This window comes from Lepus europaeus, chromosome Y, assembly GCF_033115175.1.
Source record: "Lepus europaeus isolate LE1 chromosome Y, mLepTim1.pri, whole genome shotgun sequence".
Lineage (NCBI taxonomy): Eukaryota > Metazoa > Chordata > Mammalia > Lagomorpha > Leporidae > Lepus > Lepus europaeus.
Window position 1 is genome coordinate 16,464,786 of NC_084851.1, and position 8,794 is coordinate 16,473,579.

General features: G+C 37.5%; 1 pseudogene; it reads left to right on the forward strand.

Annotated features, from left to right (window-relative positions):
* The first annotated feature begins 7,568 nt into the window (after window positions 1-7,568).
* Window positions 7,569-8,173, forward strand: LOC133754117 (acyl-protein thioesterase 1-like; annotated as a pseudogene).
* The last annotated feature ends 621 nt before the right edge of the window (window positions 8,174-8,794 follow it).

Here is an 8,794-nt window from a genome sequence, read left to right on the forward strand (position 1 = left end):
AATAAAACATAAATAAAGGAGTTTCATAAAGTATAGATTTCTGAGCACATTAATAAGTTATAAAAGCATGTCTAGTTGTTGAGAAATATAAAACATAAACAGTATGTACTTTTGGTGTGCCCTGAATGACTTCCATCTGAAATATCTCATGGCTGCCAAGTGTTAGTGCCCTCCCAATGCACAGCTGACATTGGAAAAATTCTAACCACACAGGGTACTGTTTCACAGTTGCATTTGTCAAGAAGAGCAGACAAAATAAATAAAATATTTGCATTTATTATTAAAGTAGAAATGTGATAACTTTATTTCCAGAAATGCTTTTATAAATTAATAATACCATATATAAATGTCTGAAATGTACATATGGGTCAGAGGAGGATCAACCTCAGTTAGAAAACAAAGAAAATGTTGAAATCACTAGTTGTACTTTAAAAATAATATTATTTAAATATACATAAATTATGAATTTTGGAAAAATATAATACAGTTGTGGGGATGCAGTATGTAACTGCATCATGACCAGAATCTATTGTTAAGCTGACAGCATACTTTGCAGATGTTTTCTATGCATAGTCAGATATTTTTATGTAACTGGGATTGTATTAGAGAAACACATTTTTATCATTGACACAGTATCTGTCAATAAATGGTGTTAGAACTATACATATTAAAAGATGGCTATATGACTACATTTTTTATTATTTGGATAACTAGATCATGTTATTCATGCATCACTATAAATTATTACAAACATGCAGGAGTTTAAGTGTCAAAATATTTATAATTAGCTACATACATATATTTTCATTTTGTGAATTAATTTGTATGTGATTTATTGAAAAATTACACTATGTGAAAGTGAATCAACATCACTATGTGTCTATTGGTATGGCATTCAGAGAACATGCTAAATTATCACATGCCTTTAATCAATATGTAATTCATAGATATTATGATTCATATTTACTTTGTTTACATTTGTAGGCATAATAAATAAATTTCCATACTAAAACTCAGAGTTGGATAACCTTCAATGATTTCAAATATTTGTCTTTATGTTTTCCAGAGTATATGCATTTAGCTTCCAGTTGGCTTGCAACTGTTTTATTATTTCCTTTCCTAACCCTTTTTATATAAAATGCCAGAAAATATGGATTAGGCAGAATTCTAAATGTGTCATTCAAATGAGAATTTTGATAAAAATATGCATGCTAGTTAGGTAAAATATGGATTTGTATCAAATTCTCAGAGTTAAAGCCGAGCCTTAAGGAAAAATACTATATGTTTGATTATTAACATTAGTGTTAAAGAATTGATAAGTGGAAATACACACAACATATATGTGTGACACATGGTAAAAATTCATGTTGCTGAGTATAAATGAGATGGACAAACTATCTCAAGTTCAATAAAAATATATCTGAGATACTTATTCTAATTGATGCCATTATTTAGGCAGGCAGAAAGGTACCATTATAAAAAATCAGATTTCCGGGTAATAGATGAACTACAGTTCATGGAAACTATGACAAATCTGAATAATTAGAAGGCATGCTTGAGGAGAAAAATAGCAATAAGCTCGTTGACTATGTATGAATAACTCAGTGTCATTGAATTCTACAATCTTTCAGTGATGGGTTGAAAACCCAACTGTTCTCTTAAACATAATAACCTCAACCAGAAAAACTTTATGTATTCCCCCAGTTTGGAATTTTTTTTTGACAGGCAGAGTGGACAGTGAGAGAGAGAGACAGAAAGAAAGGTCTTCCTTTGCCATTGGTTCACCCTCCAATGGCTGCCGCGGCTGGCATGCTGCAGCCGGTGAACCATGCTATCCTAAGGCAGGAGCCAGGTACTTATCCTGGTCTCCCATGGGGTGCAGGGCCCAAGAACTTGGGCCATCCTCTTCTGCACTCCCGGGCCATAGCAGAGAGCTGGCCTGGAAGAGGGGCAAGCAGGACAGAATCCGGCACCCCAACCGGGACTAGAACCCAGTGTGCCGGAGCCACTAGGTGGAGGATTAGCCTGTTGAGCCATGGCATTGGCCTCAGATGATATGGTTCTAAATATAGGAGAACCAAAAGACTTCCCTAAGAGATTATTGGAACTCATTAAAATGTTTGGGAATTAGCAGTATATACAATTAGCACACAAAAACCAATAGCCTTTGTATATAAAAACAATGCCATGACTGAGAAAGAAGTCTTAAGATCAGTCCCATTCACAGCTGTTACAAAAATATTTACATGCCTTGGAATAAATTTAACCATGGGGTAGAGTGATTCTATGATTGATAATTTTTAAAAATAATGAAAAAAACAGAAGACACAAAAAATTGAAGCATCTTCCATGTTCATGGATTGGAAGAATCAATATCATAAGAATGTACATTCTACCAAAAGCAGTTTACAGAATCACTGAGATTCCAATCAAAATACCAAGGATGTTCTTCTCTGAACTAGAAAAAATGATCCTGAATTTATATGGAAACACTACAGCTAAAGCAATCTTTTACATAAAACCAAAGCTGGAGGCATTATGAAATCAGGTTTTAAGACATACTTCTTGCAGTTATAGTTGAAACAACCTGGTACTGTCAAAATAATATGAGTAGACCAATGGAATAGTGTAGAAACTCCAGATTAATCCATGCATCTACAACCAACATATTTTTCACAAAAGAGCTAAAATCAATCCCTGTATCAAGGACAGTCTCTCCATCAAATGGTGCTGTTAAAACTGGATCTCCACATGCATAAGCATGAAACTAGACCCCCACCCTCACTTTACACAAAAATCCACTCAAAATGATTCAGATTCCTTAATCTATGTCCCAACACCATCAAATCATTATAGGAAAAATTCAGATTAACTTTCCAAGAGTTTAGCATAAGCAAAGACCTTAATTTTTATTCCTCAAACCTCCCTGTCTGTGATTATGAGGAATAACTATAAATGAATTGACTATGAATATGAATTACAGTAATAAAAATAATGGCTAATAATTTTTGAACCCTTAAGAAAGGGCAGATTTGGTTCTAGGGACTTGGGAGGTATACTACCATTAAATTTTCACAATGACCCTGTAAGGCATAAACTATAACTTTTTATGTTTTGAAAAAAGAGGGCCAGTGCTGTGACTCACTTGGTTAATCCTCCGCCTGAAGCACCTGCATCCCATATGGGTGCCGGGTTCTATTCCCAGTTGCTCCTCTTCCAGTCCAGCTCTCTGCTGTGGCCCATGAGGGCAATGGAGGATGGCCCAAGTGCTTGGGCCCCTGCACCCACATGGGAGATCAGGAGAAGCACCTGGCTACTGGCTTTGGATTGGTGTAGCTCCAGCCATAGCAGCTATTTGGAGGGTGAACCAATGGAAGGAATACTTTTCTCTCTGCATCTCTTTCTCACTGTCTAATTCTGTCATTTAAATAAAAAAGAAAAAAAGAAAAAGAAAAAAAGAAACTGAGGCCCAGGGAGTTTAAGTAGAATGTGAAGGTCACAAATGCTTTTTTTTAATTCTCCAAAAAGAAACTATTGATCATAATGCATTTGAACATGGGGTTTAGAGGCTTACAGATCTGGAATTATGCCTTATCCCTCTAAGTGCAGCCACAGTCATTTATCATTTGTTTTCCACAATTGGTGAAGAAATATAAATTTAAAGAACTATATAGCTCTTCTTTATCTATTCTGAAAATGTTTTGACTTACTGGAAGTTTAGGTAGTAATTAATGGATAGATACTGACACATGGGTGAGTGGATGAAGACCTTCAGCTTTGTTATCTTCTGCCACCAGATAATAGAAAAATGCCTAAACAAGTTTAAAGTCTCCTTTCTGGGACTCACAAGCATATGCAATAGTAAATAATCACTAGACTTTAATCCTAACCACTTAAGATTACAAGGGGATTCTACACTTTACAAACATGATGGAAAGATTGATTTGATTTCTTATTCTTTTGTCTTTTTATATGTATTCAGTATAATTTTAAAATTTTCCCTTAATTATTTTAAAATATTTTTGATTCTTTTTAATTTTCATTAATATAAAACATATTTTTTAGATTTATTTTTTATTTGAAAGTCAGAGTTACACAGAGAGAGGAGAGGCAGAGAGAGAGAGAGGCTTTCCATCTTATGGTTCACTCCCCAGATGGCTGCAATGGCTGGAGCTGCACCAATCTGAAGCCAGGAGCCAGGAGCTTCTTCCAGGTCTCCCACGTGGGTGTAGAGGCCCAAGAACTTGGGCTATTTTCCACTGCTACCCTGAGCCATAGCAGAGAGCTGGACAGGAAGTGGAGCACCCAGATCATGAACCGGCATCCACATGGGATGCCTGTGCTTCAGGCCAGGGCATTAACACACTGCGCAACAGCACTGGCCCCAAAAGAACAGATTTAATATACTTCTGAGGTACAATTCTAGTGAGATAACCATACTTCACTCCTGTCCTCTTCTCCATCAACCAATGCTCCTCCTTCCCTTCTTTTTTCTTTAATCTTTGCAAAAGCATAATTTTAGCCCATTATATAATCACAGATTTAATGCACCACTAACAAGAATAAGTTAAAGGTAGAAAGATCAAGATCACAGTTTCACAGAAGTATAAACAAGGGTTAAAAACATGAAATCACAGGATGTCCATTTCATTCCTACACATCTTTTGTGCTTTATAGTGACTACCATATATCAGAGAAAACATAATATTTGTCTTTGGGATACTGGCTGATTTCACTAAGCATAATTGTTTCCAGATGCATCCAATTCTTTTCAAAAGACAGGATTTCATTATTTTTTATGGCTGAGTAGTGTTCAATCATGTATATACACTAAAAATCTTTTTTGAATATTTATTTATTTGAAAGTCTGAATTTTTTTTTGACAGGCAGAGTGGATAGTGAGAAAGACAGAGAGAAAGGTCTTCCTTTTTGCCATTGGTGCACCCTCCAATGGCGGCCATGGCTGGCACATCTCGCTGGTCCAAAGCCAGGAGCCAGGTGCTTCTCCTGGTCTCCCATGGGGTGCAGGGCTCAAGCACTTGGGCCATCCTCCACTGCCTTCCTGGGCCATAGCAGAGAGCTGGCTTGGAAGAAGGGCAACTGGGACAGAATCCAGCGCCCTAACCAGGACTAGCACCCGGTGTGCTGGCACCGCAATGTGGAGGATTAGCCTGTTAAGCCATGGCACCAGCAAGAAAGTCTGAATTTTATAGGGTAAGGGAAAGACAGAGAGAGAGAGAGAGAGAGAGAGAGAGAGAGAGAGAGAGAGAGAGAGAGAGAGAGAGAGAGAGAGAAAGAAAGATTCTTTTTCGTGGTTCACTCCTCAAATGGCCACTGCAGTCGGGATGGGCCTGACTGGAGCCAGGGGCTTCTTCCAAGTCTCCCATGGGTTCTGGAGCCCAAGAACACAGGGCATTTTCCATTATTTTTCCATGTGCATTAGCAAGGAGCTGGATCAGAAGTGGAACATCAAGGACTAGAATGGGTGCCAATATGGGATGCCAGCACTGCAGATGCCAGCTTAACCTGCTACAGCATAGCTCTAGCCCCAACATTTTCTTCATTGAGTTATCAACTGATGGACATTTATGTTGATTCCATGTGTAAGCTATTGAATTGATATGCAATGAACATGAGGGTACTTTCATAGGGTGATTTCATTTCACTTGGGTAATTCCCAGGAGATACATGACTGGATCATATGGTAGATCTATTTTCAGATTTCTGAGTAATCCATCTATTGTCTTCCATAATGATTGTGCTCATTTATATTACTACCAAGAGTATATTAAGTTAATGTTTTCTCTGCATCCTCACCAGTGTTTATTATTTTTCTGATTTTTGGATGATTACCATTATAACTGGGTGAGAAAATACCTAATGTGGTTTTTATTTAAATTTCCCTGATGGCTACTGATCTTGAGCATTTTTTTCATTTGTTATATTTCATCCTTTGAAAAAATGCCTGCTCATGTCCTTTACCCACTTCTTAACTGTATTGTTTTGTTTTGTTGTTGAGATTTTGAGCTCTTTATAGACTCTGAATATTATTTATCAGTTTCATAGTTCATAAATATTTTCTCTCATTCTGTCAGTTGCTTCTTCACTGTGTTAAGTTTTTACTTTTAATGCAAAGGCTTTTCTCTCTTTCAATTGTTGCAAAAGTTTCAGAATTAGAATCAGAATTAGTTCTTTAAAAGTCTTGTGGAATTCAACAGTGAAGCCATCTGGTCCTGGGCTTTTCTTTGTTGGGAGGGTCTTTGTTACTGATGCAATCTCCATCTTGCTTATAGGCCTATTTAAGTTTTCTGTGTCATCATAACTCAATTTTGATAGATTGTATGCTTCTAGAAATCTATGTATTTCTTGTAGATTTTCCAATCTTTCCAATAGCTGTTTGCAGTAATTCCTGATGATTCTTTTTATTTCTGTGGTCTCTGTTGTTACATTTCTTTTTTCTTTTTTTAAAGATTTTTAAATTTATTTAAAATTCAGAATTACACAGAAAAAGAAGAAGAAGCAGAGATAGAGAGAGGTCTTTGATCTGCTGGTTCACTCCTCAATTGGCTGCATTGGCTGGAGTTGTGCTGATCCGAAGCCAGATGCCAGGAGATTCTTATGAGTCTCTCATGCAGGTGGAGGGGCCCACAGACTTGGGCCACCTTCTGCTGCTTTCCCAGGCCACAGCAAAGAGCTGGATCATAAGTGGAGCATCTGGGTCTCAAACTAGTTCCTCTATGGGATGCTGGCAGTTCAGTTGGTGACTTTACCTGCTGTGCCATACCACTGGTCCCAACATCTCTTTCTTTTTTTCATCTCTTATTTTGTTAATTTTGGTCTTCTCCCCTTTTTGTTTAGTTAAAACCAAGGATGTATCAATTTTATTTATTTTTCAAAACACTATTTCTGCATTTCATCGATTTTTTGCATTATTACATAATGACCTTATTTGTCTCTTTTGTCAGTTTATTTCTGTTTTGTTTAAAGATTTATTTATTTATTTGAAAGTAAGAGTAACGCTGAGAGAGGAGAGGTGGAGATTTTTCTTCCATCTGCTGGTTCACTCCCCATCAGCCACAATGGCTGGAGCTGCTCCAATCTGAAGCCAGGAGCCAGGAGCTTCTTCTGGGTCTCCCACATGAGTTCAGGAGCCCAAGGACTTGGGCCATCTTCTACTACTTTCCCAGGACATAGCAGAGAGCTGGATCAGAAGTGGAGCAGCTGGGACACAAAGCAGCACCCATATGGGATGCCGGCACTGCAGGCAGTGGTCTTACCCTCTATGCCACAATACTGGCACCAATAGTTTCTGTCTTAAAGTCTATTTTCTCTGGCTTAGTGCCTACATGACTGAGCACATTCCAAGTAGGGCTCTGGGGACTCACTGCTGGCAGACCCTTGGGCTGTGGCCAGACACTCTTTCTCCCTTCCACTTTTGACATGCTGTTGACTTAGTCTGTGTATGTGCGGTAACACCATGTCTGCTCCACTGTTAGCCATCATGCCTCACACCTAGAAGGCTGCACTGTGGTAATTTTCCTTCATGTATTAGGAGATACTGGACATGGATGGGCAGAAGCCTTTGCAGGTATCACAAGTTCACATACCAAATGTAGCTGCCTATATGCACCCATTATGCCTGTTACATTAAATATAAACATGGCTATGCCTTCTTGGTTTGATAATATTGGACTTCCACCAGACTCACAGGAGAATGAATCTGGAATTAAACAGACAGCAGAAAATGTAAAGCTTTTGTTAGATCAAGAATGATGAGTGGCATTCCTTCTAATAGAATTATTTTGGAAGGATTTCCTCAGGGAGGAGTTTTATTTTTATACACTGCTGTTACCATACAGCAAAAACTGGTGGGTGTCACTGCACTTAGTTGCTGGCTTCCACTTTGGACTTCATTTCCACAGGGTCCTATCAGTGGTGCTAATAGAGATGTTTCCATTCTCCACTGCCATGGAGATTACAACCCTTAGGTCCATTAGTGTTTGGTTCTCTTACTATGGAAAAACTAAACACATTGCTAAATCTGGCCAGTGTAACCTTTAAGGCCTATGAAGGCATGAGACACAGTTCCTGTCAGCAGGAAATGATGGATGTCAACCAATTCACTGATACAATCCTACCTCCAATTGATTGTGTCATTAAAAGGCCTGTGTAGAAGTACACCAGTATCACTGTTGTACAGTGTAATACTTTTCCTGTGCTCAGCCTTGAAACTTCTGTTTGCAGTCATAGTTTTTATTACATTATTTGAAATTTAACAGTGTGCTTAAGGAAAATTTATGTAGGTATGAATAAAGAGTTAAACTATAAGAGATTTTTGCATGGTGTGAATTAATCTATAAATTTGTTCCAAAGTTGCTTAGTCACTATGTAATCTCTGGTATTTTTATATATGCTCCCATGTGTAATGATAGTAATACATAAGAGGGAGAAGGCATTACATTATTCCTAATAGTAGGGATAATGCTTTTAAGTCTCAGTAAAGAGTAATATTCCTCTCTTCAAGTAATGGCCATTTTATTTTGGGGACCAGACTTTTCCCTGGATATCAAAACAAAAAAAAGTTCTTTCCTGATTGTCCTTCACAGCAGACCAAATACTGCTTTCCTGCCATAGAACCTGTGTCAGTAATGCTGTAATTTGACATTCTGAATCATAGACATATGGTATTGAAAATCTATTTGCACGTTAAGAGAAAACAACCATTACTTAAATCTTTCTGTGTAATATTTCAAATAACCATACATTAGTCTAAACTTAGACCTGTTCAGTAATT